We start from the raw sequence: 14,163 nt of genomic DNA, 5'->3' as shown, positions 1-14,163 counted from the left end.
AATAACAGGAGACTGAATGCTGTATATATTTTGAAGGTAGAGCCAACATTATTTGCTGCAAGATCATATACAGGATATGAGAGAGGAAAGTGTCAAGGATGCCCTTAAGATCTTTTGGCTAGAACTAGTAGAATGAAATAGCCAGTGATTGCAGACTGTAGGAGAAGGTAGTTTCAAGGAGAATGCTAGGAGCTCAGTGTTGACATGGTAAGTCTGAGATGCTAAATAGACATCTAATTGGGTAGATGATTTGATGAGTTTAAGGTAAAGGTCTAGAGCAAAGATACAATTATGGGAGTCATCAGCAAAGAGATGGTACTTGAAGACATAAGACTAGAATACTTACCAAGAGTGTGAATGTAATTAGAAAAGTGGGATTGCCAAGGGCTGAGCTCTGGAGAAATCCAACAGTTAGAGTTTGGAGAGATGAAGAAAACCCCTAACCAGGGAGGTGGGAGGAATACCAGGAGAACCTGAAAGTCAAGAGAAGAAAGTATTTAAAGGAGGAAGGGGGCACTGACTTGGTTAAATGTTGCTTATAAGGTCAATTAAGATGAGATCTGAGAAGTTACTTTTGATTTAGCAATACAGTGACTTACTGGTGACCTTGATAAATGTCAGTGGAGGGGTGGGGGCCCAAATCTGCCTTGGGTGAGTTCAGAGGAAAGGGATAGAGAAGCAGGTGGAGGTTGCAAGAACAGACTTCTCTTTCAAAAGGCTGTTCTCTAAAGGGAAGGAGAAAAATGAGGTATAAGAGGGTTATTACTGAGATGACAGGAATAACAGCATGTTTGTATATTGATGGGAATGATCCTGTCGAGATGGAAAACTTGAAGGTGCAGGAGAAAGGTGGGGTCAATTGCCAGAGCAAATGTTTTGGGGTAAGAGCCAGGGGCGGGATAGCGCCCAGGAGGAAACATTGGTCATGGCCAGGAGCAAGGCCAGGTCATCATAGCAACAGGAGAGAAGGCAGAGACTAGGCCAGAGGCAGGAGAGTCAGAAGAGATAAGGCAGAACCTGTGACAGTTCTCCGATGACTTCCATTTTCTTACTGAAGTAGCGTGCACTTTATGCAAAGAGATTATTTCCTAACAGTTTTTCAAAGCTAAGGAATGTCAATGTTGAGAATTTTGTGACTGGGAAACCTAAGAGATATGCTGCTCTTCTCAGTTTTATACCTAACTTATCATAGTCTGAAGAGTAAAGGGCTCTGCTATCCTAGGACTACGCCTGTCTTTCTAGAAACAAACCTCTGACACCCAGATTAGAGGGTTCTGAGAAAGTCTCACATACCCGATCCTGTCACTCCTGGGGGAAGAGACACTGAACCTTCCATTATCTCTATTGAGCCTGCCTTTTCTCTCTTCCACAAGGTTCCCCCTTTCTGTTAAATCACTTTTCAGATGTCCAGGAGACAGTACTGTGGGGGCGGAAGTAGTAAGTACTAGACCAAAAAGCGAACCCGGGGGACTTCCACACAGGTGCGTGCATCTTAGTGTTTTCCCAGATTTACACTGGACTTCTTGATCATCTTTTTCTCTGCTTAACAAGAATAAAATAATTTCTGCCAAATTTTAAAAAAGCCCTGCTTAAATCTCTGAGAGGAAACTCTATAAAACGATGACAGATATAATAAATACAGTCTTCTGCAGCTTAGAAGGTGAGATTTTCAGCATCTAGGCAGGTAGGGAAAGGAAAGGAAACAGGATTTGTTACTTCATTGAATTCTGACAGCGCCATGTGGTAGATATTATTATCTCCATTTCATAGATGAGGTCCAGAGAAAATAGTTTACCCAAAGCCACGCACTAGTAAGTAGAGGATCCAAGCTTGAACCCTGGGATTTCAGACCTCAGGCCATGTTCTTTTCTTTATACTTTGCTCTGGGATCAATTCAGAAAGGTAAATGCTGCCTCGGTAAATGCTAAAGTATTATCCTGCCCTGTCCCTAAGTTGGCTCTCCAGGTAATTGAGAAACTCCTTCAGCCCTTGTTCTGCAGTATTTATGCTACAAAGAACCTTTTGTTGTACCATGGGCATTTGGAACATTGCTTTCTGCTAAGGTGGCTTTTAATTTATCAGAGGTCTCTCTGGTAGATAGATTTCCAAACTATTTGGTTACCGTATTCTCAGCCAAAAAAAAATCAGTAAGGGAAAACGTCAAGGTACTCAATGGGAATATGAATCTGCACTTTTTTTTTTTTTCTCTGAGATTCTTTACTTTCCAAAGCAACTTCCATCTTACCTTACAGCAGTGTTGTGTTTCTGCTCTGCGTTCTGTGTCCCAAATACACTTCCCAGGCATTCCAAATAGACATTGACTACTTTGTACAGACCAGCTTTTCAAAGCACATGCTCTACAGTGGTTACTCTATTTTCTATCTGCAGAGTTCCCCACCCCCTTCATCGTCAGTCTGAAGGAGAAGATGGAGGCCAGGCTAGACGAACTTCCTCAGCTCCCCTATCCTTTGTAGCGGATTTGCTTAGTTCTCATCCTGTCCTTCTTTCTCTTATCTCAGAGGCAGGAAGCGGTGTCCCTCGTCGTTCCCACGATAATCTTTGTGTGTGTGTCCTTGCTCCCACTTCCTCCCATTTCCTTGGGAATCTCCTCTCACAGAGTTAAGCTCATATTGAACCAATAATGTCTCAGTAGCTCCTCTTTAAAAAAAAAAATCTTCCTCTTTTCTTAAGCTACTGCCTCATTTCCTAAGTTTTACTGCTATACTTTTTGGAAGAGATTCGAAACTTATGATACCTTTATTTCCTTTTGTTGTAACCTGTCCCAACCATTCTACCGAAATCTCTCACTTGGGACGTCACCAGCAGGCTGCTGATCATGGTGGTAAATGGCGTGGTCTAAGTCTGTTCCATTTGGCATCTGCAGAGATAAGAGTGGTGGCGTCAGTCAAGCCCAGGTGCAGCTCCTAACTCTGCCACTTTTCAGCTTTGTTAGGAAATTTACTGTAATGTCTGCCACACAGTAAGTAATCCACGAATGTTGGTTGTTTTTCTCCATGCAATATTATTAGCCGGCCCTTCTTTTGTAAATTCTTTTGTCTCTCAGCTTCTCTGTCACTGAATTTTTATTTCTCCTTCAATCCCCAATGGTTTTCTCTAAGCCCCTTCATTGGTCTCTCTTCTTCCTCTCTTCCTTAAACAGAGACGGTCTCCAAGCTTCTGCCTTTTGTTTTTTCCTTCTTCCACTGTGTTCTTTCCCTCAGAGCTCTGACCCACTCCCACAGCCATCCCTCTCCCCTGAGTGAGTAGGTCCATGTCTAGCCCCACCCTCTGCCATGACTGTTTTGATTGGCTGGAGGTCTCCCTACTCTCCTCCTCTGATGGAGACCTATCCTCAATGCCACTTCCTTCAGGAAGCCTTCCAGTCTCATCCATCCTTAGTCAGAATTCAGCTCTTGTTTGGGAGGACTCTCTTTATAAAAATTCCCATTTCAGCACTTATTATTGTATGTATTATTACTTTGAACTATGGTTAGGTGTGTGTATTTCTAACTCCCTCATTAGACTGTAAATTCTGGATGGCAGAAACCTATTTTAATCACCCTTTTACTCTTTACATACTGAATATGGTATATTTCTCATGGTAGGCTGAACCCAAAGGCAAGGAAAGATATGGGATGACTCAGGAAAGGTGGGAAACATGTGTTTTGAGGGGGAAACAAAGAAGGAAAACATAAAAATGAACTAGGTTGGGAAGATCTAGGGGTCACAAAACCATGAGAGGGGTCTGAGACAGGAGAGCAGCAAGGAGGGCTGGGGAGTGCTCAGGGAAACAAGGAGAGAAGGGAGTCAGCAAGAAGGCAGGGGTGCAGGTAACGGAAAAGAGGGGCGTCCTTTTCATGTCACATGGCTTTAGGCCTTTAGCTCTCTCATGTAATTTCCCTGGCCCAGGGAGAATAAAACCAAATTTCACAATAGTACTCGGAAGCTTATTATTTTTAAAGATTTAAAGATCTTCAAACATGAAATATAAGAAAGAGAGATTTTACTGTAGTCTTTAAATATTAAAGTGAGACAAATGCAACTAAAAAATATCCCATAAGATTTTCCTTTAGTTTTTCTGATGAAATGTTGTAAATAAGATACGCTGACCACATTGACTATAAACATCTATTGAATAAATTTTTAAATGACCACATGAGAAATAGTGATAAATTATATATAGGATATATCTTTGCACCTCTTTGCTTTACTTATCCTTGTATCCAAAGAGAGGATGAAAAGTAATACATTAAATTCATTTTTTATATGTTTTCCTTTCTTTCCCCCACTTTTCTTTGCATTAATAGTATATATTTCAATTAAGCTGAAATCCCACAAGCTGCTCTCTTAATGTGATCATTTAAATACAGGCCAGATGCCAAAACACACCCTTCTTAGACAAGACCTTCTCCACTCTTGAGAGTCCTCCTAGAATGTTCCATGGACTGTTTTAGATTTTTATTTTTAAAAACTGGTATACAAAACATTTTCTACAATAGTAAAAAGCCAACAACATCTTATTTGCAGCAGAAGAAAACACCATTGGAATGACGTCTTTAAAACACATTTGGATGATGGCAGATCACAAGACACTTGGCTCTGAAGTCACCATATCAGGTTTCAAACAAAAATATATAGACTGGATATGAATAAACTCTCCTAAAGGCTCATGCTTCTCTCCTAGCTGAGGATTAAGACGAGGAATCAGTAACACTTGCAGATGATTCCAGAGAAGCAAGGATCCCATCTGCAGACAGATGAAAAGAAAGAAAAAAATTTCCTTGGGTGCTTTGCTTGAGACGTGTTAGGAACAAAATAGTCTATCACATCTTTCTAACAACATTGGTTGGCATTCTCTTGCCAACAATTCAATTGGTTTAGAATGTTAAACTTGGAGAGTTGAATCATTCATCTCAGAGGTCTACAGGCTCGCTCCTACCTAACTAGGGAGAAATGAAGCCATGAAAGTTTAATGACTTCCTAGCATTAGCAGCCCATCCTGTTTTGTTTTCTCTTTGTGCCCACATGCAGAAGACATTACAATAAAGTAGCTATAAATGGCAACATGCCTTCAATCTGGTTGCAATCCGATATACTCTATTGTCCATCTAGATCTACTCTCCAATCTGCTCCACTCTACTCCCTGAAACAGGGGGCTGACTGAGACAGATTGTATAAACTGGACTTGATTAATAGAATACACTGGTAGGAGACTGACGGGTGAGAGAAGAGGGAGGCTCGGGTATTTATTTCCCCAGCTCTTTCCCTGCCAGATTGCAATGGCTTGGTTGCTTTACCATCAAAAACCACAGCTCCTGTCAAATACCCTCTGCATACGGCCATTCTTTCTGGATGTGTCAGACCACTTGTCCCTTCAGGCGTGGGAGTGGCAAGGGATAGCAAGAGTCCTCGCATTTAAACACCCTTAAAATAACCAGTTTGGGTGTACCATTTGCTTCCAGCTGCATCCTTGACTGAAATGTGGACCAATAGTGATGGATTATTGGTGGCTCCCCCTATAATGTAGTACTGAAGATGCGAAGACTGACAAACAGATCACAATAATGAGTGCTGTTATTCTTTGTTGGTGTTGACCAACATGAGAGGAAGGGAAAGAAACCAGCAAAAGTTCCATATATTTCATACTTCTGTCATAGATCTTTATCATAGTGGGTAAAGACTGGGCCATAAGTAACTGCACTCTAGAGTCAAGTCTTTGATCTCATAATTTAGTCAAAGCTTATGGATGGTTTTCATTTTCATGTTGCAGATACTCAGATGTCAATGCCAATATCAAGAAAGAGAATTATTTATGGCATGACATTTTAAATTCTAAAACTATATTGTTCTATAGAATTTACAACTGAGAGATGATATTTTGAAAAAAAGAAAAAAAAAACACTCCAGTTTGATTCGACTTTTGTTCCACAGTCTATTCTCGGTTCTGTGTTTTAGTTTTTCTCCTTAAGTCTTACCATGTATATTATAAGATCATTATGTTTTTAGGAATTGGTTCTCTTAATTTCTCACTTGAAGTTACTTAATCCTTCTCAGGAAAGCACATGTGTCCTGGAAAGTAGAGCAGGAAATAGGAGCACATCGATCACATTCTTTTCCTTTAAGTCAAACTTGACTTTTTGGGTGCCTAAATTTGTCTTTTGGCAAAGTGAGAGATAATGAGAGTTAATGCCTCTCCACTTGAATAGACTGAGTCACACAGGAAGCTGACAATGCCTCAAGATTCATGGTGATGCCAGCTTTACTACGAAAAGATTTTTGCTGTTACCTCACGTAGCACTGTGCCTGCTAACGGACAGAAGGTAGTCTCAAAAATAATCCTTCAGTATTAAAATATACCTGATTATAAATGAAATAAGAGGAAATATATTTATCTGGGCATGAGATGTAAATACAGATTTTTTTTTTTTTAAATAAAAGAAAATGTGTTCTTGAACTGTCAGCATCTTTCAGCCAATTATTTGATGAACATATGGCTCTAACTGTCAAGACTCTGCCTGGATGATTTATTATTATTATTATTAACACTGAAACAGAACTTTTATTGTCTCTAAGGCAGAGCAGGGCTTTGGATCACCAAAATAAAGACCAGAACTATAGAGCTTGGTGGATATGATCCATATTCCTTTCCCATTCACTATACATGTAGAATTCATCTATTCAAAAACATTTATTAATATATATCTAAATATAATACAGCATAAGAATTATAATTAAAGTTTGGACTGCAAATATGAGAGCAAAGACAATGCAGCAGTTAGTTCTAGAGCCAGAGGTGGGCGGTGAGGGAAAGTCGCAGTTATGTTGGGCACTGAAAGACGAGTGAGAGTTCATCAGTCAGACAAGTGGGTGAAGAAGGAGCTCTGGGCAGAAAGAACAGCACATGTGTAGGCCCAGGAGTGCGAGATGCCTGATGTGACCAGCAGATAGGGATTGGGATAGGGAGTCAAAGGCTCTGTGCACCAGGCTAAGGAGTCTGGATTGTCAAGGGGGAAAAGGGGGCCCTTAAATGAGTTTGATCCAGGGAAAGTCCATAATCACATTTGCATTATTGACAATTTGAACTGATGGGAGGAGGCTTGGAAACCAGGAGGCAGGTTACTGTAAGAGTCAAGGTACTTGTGTGAGTTTGAATTAGGGCGAAGGGACTGGAAGGGAGAGAAAAGACATATATCTCACAAACAGTTTAAAGGCACGAATCAATAAAACTTGGGCTTGCTGACCAGATTTCAGGAGCAGGGGTGGGAGAGGGAGGGAGAGTGAAATGAGTCAGAGATGGCTTTCAAAAATCTAACTAGTGAACTAGAGGAATATGCTCGTGGGGAGAGAGAATGAATTCAATTATGAATATGCACATTTTGTGGTTGCTGGGGCTATCCAGATGGAGATAGTCAATTGACAGATGAAATATGAGGCTGGAACTCAGAAGCCAATTCAGAGTTGAAGATGTAGATTTTGGAAATTATTATTTCACCAACATCAATGTGGATGTGGATGGATGAGATCATACAAAACAAATACAGAATGAGAAGAGAAAAGGAGAAAGGAAAAGAAAAAAGAAAAACAGTCCCAGGGGCAAGTACTGTTTTTAACTATGCGGCGGCATTCGTTCTTTTTTCTCTGGTGCTATTTCCTCATTTATTCTTTGGCTAGCCATCCTTCCCACTTTGTGCGATTCTGGTAAAGCAATCTTCATGATTTCCTATTAAACTTATGCTTGCCCTCCGACCCAAGAAGAGTAGCAGATGCATCTCATCAACCTGGTCACAGTGTTTTTATCAGCAATGTAGCAATGATGTGCTAAAGCTAGCCCTTCTGGCTCACAAGTGGCTTCATGTTAATAGCTTCAAACTTGCCATGGTGGTGGTATTTACACTACAAAAATTGGCAGACACTACACATCAAACCCTTGTGCCACTCCCCACCAAAAGTTGGCCTACCAGCAGACTACTGGATGTGGGCAAGAACTCAGGGCAGAGTAATGAATGTCATTCAGAGATTTGATTTATAGGTCTCAGAGGAAGGCTGTTTTTTATTTACTCTGGATTACAAACTGTGAGGTGTTTCACATCAAAATTTTTTGCTATGTATAGTACCTGCCGGAGAGGAAAATCAGTCCCTCGTAGGGAGGGGTGGATAAGGGATGAAGGTACAGAACCTCAAGCGCAGAATTTGTTCCTGTTTTTCTTTTTTTTCTTTTTTTTTTTTTTTGCAATTTAAAAAAAAGTCTTAAATTTTTAAAATATAACGCAAAAAAATCCATATAATATATGTGTTCACTTAACAAATGATAAGAAAATTAACACCTGAATAAATATAGAATATTATCAATTTCCCAGAAGCAACTGTCTGATCTCTCTCTCCTCTCCATCTTGACCTTTGTAATAATCATTTCTTAGCTTTTAAAAACAGTTTTACAACTATGTACACATTCTTAAATACAAAGTCAATAAGAAAGTTCCTTCTTCCCTTCCTCCCTCCCTCCCTTCTTTCCTTCCTTCCTTCCTTCCTTCCTTCCTTCCTTCCTTCCTTCCTTCCTTCCTTCCTTCTTTCCTTCCTTCTTTTTCTTACATTCATTCCTTCTTTCATTCTTCTTACTTTATCATTTAGGGGAAAGCAAGAATTTAGGAGAGCATTTTTTTCCTGATGTGGGAAAAATGGAATAGGTTTATAAGTTGATATGAAAGAGTCAGTGGAGAAAGATTGAGGATGCCAGAGGTAGAATAATCTACAGTATGGTCGTAGGGGAAATGGAAGGACATGGAATCCGGCATATTGACTGAATAGAGGATGGAGAGATGCTTCTTTCTGATACAGGAAAGAGAATTGGTGTCTACGCATGAAAGTCCTTGACTACTTTATGATACATAAAGCACAGCACAAAAATAGGAAGCTTCCCAATTTTATCTAAGCCCATATATGCTATGCCCTGAGCCTCGGTTGACTTTGCATTTCGGGACTTTGAGGTTAGTGACTGCGACCTCCTCTCCTTTCCTCCTTTCACCTGGCATCTCTGGATACACCTCTGCGTGCTTGGCTCTGGACCCTGGAACCTAGTGCTCCCTGACTCTCTCCCTGGCACAGAGCTCTAGCAGTGGCTTTGCTCCATGGAACCTCAGTTGATGGCCCAGCACCTCTTGCTGATTTCTTTGGAGCATGCAACCCCCTGGCCCAGTGGGCACTTCTTTCTCTTTATCTCTAAAGCAACCAGCCCCTGTGGAGAGGTTGTGTGAGAGGAGGCTGGCAGAGGGGAGCCAAGTAGATAAATGTGAAGGTAGAGACACAAGAAGTCAAGTTGACGGGTCCATTCCCGTGATATCCTTTGCTGAATCTTCATCCTTAGCTCATGAGACCATGTCCATACCAGGATTTCTAGGCCCTATGAAGGATGCTCGCCAAGAATTCCTAAAACTTCAGATCCATTTCCTAAACTTTTTCCTTCTTCTGATAAAGTGGAAAGTATTTAAACCATTTAAAGTGTTTGAACTGCCTTTACTATATCAAAAACAAAACATTTCTATATGTTAAAAACTTTCTAGAGTCCTTGCCTTGTCTCTGAGCTTGCTTCTGAAATACTAATTAGCCAGAGAAATGTGTTTTGTGTCCCTTCCTCCTCCCTCCCCCCCAAAAAAAAAGTAAAAGGAGAGACCTTGCTAAAGATAGCTAGCTCCAGTAGGAAATTTTCTTTTTTAATTTAAGAAGCTGCAACTAAATGTCTGTGGATTCCAACAACATTTAGCAAAAGCTGTCTCCTGCCCTTAAAAGTATGGAAGGCACAGAATGAGAAGTGCCTCAGAGAACAGGTGATGGTGACAGGCTTTGGACTTTTGGAACTAGAGATTGGATTATATAAAGTATCCCTCTGTGCAGGAGCAGAAAGCTCAGTCATACGACTCCTAGCAATGTTATGGCTCTGACTTTGAAAGGGTAGGCATGGGTGTATATACCATTTTAACAGAGCTAACATCTAACATTTTCATCTCATTCTAATAGATGACAAAGGCTGCTCTCTCTTTCCTTTGATGAATGACTGTGGCATCACTACATTTGTCTTATAACTGGCAGCGATTCTGGAGTTAGTGATAATGAGGGTCTTCCTAACTAGGAAGTCAAATGCTCTAGTGAGTGTGTTGAAGGCCACTACTCTGCCCACCTAGTTCTCGTACAGTTTACAGCCAAAGGAAAATCCTGTTGGCCCAGGGCACATGGTAATAGGATATTAACGCAATAACGTTTCCAAAGATAGCAATCCCTAAATAATAATTATAAAAATTCGCAAATATTTTCTTTTCTTTATCAACCCATAGAATAATACTATACTGAGCACAGAACTGAATAAAATGAAAGAGTCAAATTTGCCTCCTCATTTGAAAGCATTCTAGAACACTGGAGTCATCCTCACTGCACACCTCACCCTGCTGCACACATTTGGGGGAAGTTCTGCAGAACCAGTAGGTAATTGCATGAGTAGGTTAATACTACCTAGTGGCTACCTATAAATTAATGGAGCAGATGGAGAATAACAACACATTTTTAAGAAGAAATATACGTTCTGAGAATGAGGGACCAGGTTGTGAAAGAAGAATGTCAGGCATTTGTTGTCAGAAGGCAGAAAACCTAGATGTAATAAACTGGAAAGCCCAAATCAGGGTTTCTTTCTGTCAGACATCATGAAACTTTGACTCAATGACCTCCATACCTGGAATTTATTTTAAATGGAAATAGGAATTCTTACTCACTTGCAAGAAAATTCAAGTTTCTGGAACCAACAATGACTATACTTCTCAGAACATATTTCATAGCAAGTCAGCAGCTATACCAAAGATGGAGTCCTGGATTCTCTCTGTCACATTTCAGACCCAAAGCAGAATCCTTCATCCTTTAGTTCCTTTATCTCTGAGGAGCCCACTCAACAGAATGGCTGAAAAATAAACCATTACAGAGGTAAAATAAATGAGATTATGGTGTTTCTGTTTTTGGTTCTACAATATTCTTTGTTATGAGTCAGTGCTACAATTGATACTTTATTTAAAGGAAAGGAATTATAGGTGCATTTTTTCTTTTCATTCATTCATTCATTCATTATTTTTAAAAAGCTCATAAATTTACTAAGCACATACTATATGCTAGATACTGTGCTAGATATTAAAGAATCAGATAGAAAGCAAACCAAAACAAAAACATGGTACTAGCCCTTGAAGGACTCTTAATGTCTAGTAGAAAAAGACATAAGAAAATAAGCCAAATAAAATTTTACAGTTGCTATTAATGGAAATATTTACTGGACATGGTGAAGAAACTAAGGAGAAAGTGGTCAGTCTGCATGTGTGTGTGTGTGTGTGTGTGTGTGTGTACACACACACAGAGTCAACAGCTAGGGTATAGGCTGATGAAACGCATCAAAATGAGTTAGCACAGACCAGGAGACCAAGGTGAAGAAGGGCATTTCAGGAAGGGGTCCCTAGAAGCACAAAGCGTTGTGGAATGTGTGTGAGAGAAATATAAGCCTTTCCTTACAATTGGGACTTGGAATGTTGGTGAGGAATTAAATGACCAGGACAAAAAAAAAAAACATAGTGGTGGCCAGATTTCAGAAGGCCTTCTGTGCTGTACTAAGAAGATTGGATTCTATCCTGCAGTCATGGAAAAGTTTAAGCATAATGAGACTGAACATATTGGTGTTCTGAAACAGTCACTTGCACAGCAGTGTGGAGGACATGTTGGCGGGCAGGAGACCGAATCAGGCAAAACAGCAAGCAGATTATTTCTAGGGTCTGTCCAGGTAAGATCTGACTAAGGGAATAGAAGTAGAAAAGGACAAGGGGAGACTCAGAAAAGGAATGCCACGGAGGAGAGTGACTGAGAGGGTGAAGGAGAATTTTGGGTTTGGGTGATTATGGTCCATGGAGATAGGGAGGGAGTGGGGAGTGTGGAAAGAGTAGAAGATGACAAGTTCTCTCCACCTTTTAAATTGGAGTTGACTGTGAGATATTAGGGTAAGAGGTCTAACAGGAAAAAGAATATATAGGTCTAGAGGAGGAGTTTTTTAAACCAAAGAAGTTAGAGTCTATGAACTAAATTGTATCTTTGTTTTCACTAAGCTCTAAAAATATTTTATGTTTTCTTTATATGTGTAGAAAGTGAACAACGATGGTATTAACAGTACCTCTGAATTTACAGAAATCACAGAGGTATTCATATCATATTCAGTTATTTCAGACATCTTAAAATATTATCTACACTTATCATTTCTTCAGAATTACAGTAGTTATTAGACTTGCTATTATTAATAACAAAAAACATACTCATTATGTAACACATTTATGTTTAACATTTTAACAACTGTGTTAAAAAGTTACAACTCATTTGTAATCCCCCTTATAAGTATTTAAAAATCTTTAGAGAAGGAGCTCTCCAGCTTCAGCAGGCTGCCAAATATATCCACGGACCAAAGAAAGGTCAGGAATCTTTGGTCCAAAGTTGGAAGGCTTCAGGACTGGTCAATAATTCACGGACTTCTGCTGAGCAACAATGTGCTGAGAAGGACGTGACCTATTCCCGAGGCTCCACAAATAGACTAGGACCAAAAGGAAATGGTTGGCTGCAAGAGAAAATGAAGTTTGTCCTTGTTTGGTTCGGGAGCCTCTGGCCTTCTTCCCCAAATAGTTGGCCTTTATAGATGCAATCTCTCAGTCAAAATACGCTCTGGGCTGGTTTCACTTATTGTTCTTGTGGAAATTGTGCAGATGAGAACCATAAGGTAAGGTGATGGTGTAGACAGATCCCTGGGCACTCTGAAAATGAATATCACACAGTGGAGATTTTGAATTGTTTGTAAAAATTAGTAATAAGAGAAATGTAAAATAAATGGTGGAATTGCATAATTGTTGCTGGGAAGGTCTTTTTCTTCCCTGATCCAGATCCTAATGTCTACCAAGCCAGAAAGAATAATATGTATGTTTGGGTAGAGAAGAGACTTGGGATTGATCAGCTCAGCTGGCTCCAAGGCCACCGGCTTTGTCCTTTCACTGGAGTCAAAGGCCCTCTCTCCATTTACGAAGCTCCTTCTTTTTCAGTTTCCTAATGCTGAAAAGGACAAAATGTTGACATGAACACTCACCTTTGCACTAACCCTCTCTCATTCTTTAGTTCTGCATCTTTTAGCTACTCCCTGTAGGCAAAACAACAAAAACTGCTATGTGACTTTTAATCCTTAAAAAAATGTAAACATCAACTTCAGAAGGCCAAAACCCTGAAAATTCACTTCTAGAAATCTATCCTACCAAAATATCCCTCCTGTGCACAAGGTTGTTGATTGAATATTGTTTATGATGCTAAAAACTGGAAATAACCTAAAAGTCTATCAAGTGGCAACTAGTTAATTAATTATGGTTCATCCATGCTTCAAAGTAGTTGAAGAGAACACACCAGTACAGTTAATCATCCATTGTTAAGTAAAATAAATAAATAAATAAAAGCAGAATAATATATACAGTAGAACCATATTTTTTAAAAAGAAGCATATTGTGAAATCCTTATATATGTTTGTATATGTCCAGATAAGGACCTAACAGAAGGTTCCCTGAACGTAACAAACGGTGCCTATGGTCGATGCTGAGAGTGGAATTTAAGGGAGGAGGAAGAGGAGAGTTTCAAAGAAAAATTTTATTCTTTACTAAAATATCTCTGTATTGTTTAAAGTACAAAATTGCTTTTTAAGATTTAAAATATAATTGAAAGAATGATCACATTAGCTCCCATCATGTATAATGGTAATCATCTGATAACTGGTTTTCAAATTTCAGTTTGTTAAGAAAACTATGCTGTATCAGAAAAAAAATTCTGTTTCGGGTAGGATGAGGCTTAACTCTGAATAACAGGTCTCCACAATAACTGTATGTTAGACGAGTAGGACTATATTTCTTTGGAGGGAGAGAATCCAGGGCTAATTTGGTAGCTCTGTTTCCCTGCAACTCCTCCCTCTCGAGTGTATGGCCTCATCCTTGTGGCCTGAGTTGAGGCCAAGAGCGTAGTCATGTCACCCCTGTTCTCAGAAGCAGAATGGAAGGAAGGACAAATAAGATAGCCATTTAGGTGAAAACTCAGACCCAAGATTCACATGCTTTTTTCTAAATTCCTGACCTT

General features: G+C 39.7%; 1 long non-coding RNA gene across 4 annotated transcripts in view; it reads right to left on the bottom strand.

The window, feature by feature from the left end:
- Window positions 1–379: 379 nt before the first annotated feature.
- Window positions 380–14,163, bottom strand: part of LOC107516423 — a 184,042-nt gene continuing 170,258 nt past the window's right edge. For all 4 annotated transcript variants that reach the window (XR_001598296.2, XR_001598293.2, XR_001598294.2 and 1 more), the window contains 3 exons: window positions 10,758–10,939; window positions 2,756–2,878; window positions 380–473 (listed from right to left, as the gene is read on the bottom strand). This is a non-coding gene — a long non-coding RNA (uncharacterized LOC107516423). The remainder of the gene's footprint in view (window positions 474–2,755; window positions 2,879–10,757; window positions 10,940–14,163) is intronic.

Source organism: Rousettus aegyptiacus, unplaced genomic scaffold (genome assembly GCF_014176215.1).
Source record: "Rousettus aegyptiacus isolate mRouAeg1 unplaced genomic scaffold, mRouAeg1.p scaffold_m13_p_3, whole genome shotgun sequence".
In the NCBI taxonomy this organism is placed as follows: domain Eukaryota; kingdom Metazoa; phylum Chordata; class Mammalia; order Chiroptera; family Pteropodidae; genus Rousettus; species Rousettus aegyptiacus.
This window is presented reverse-complemented; position numbering and strand designations above follow the sequence as displayed.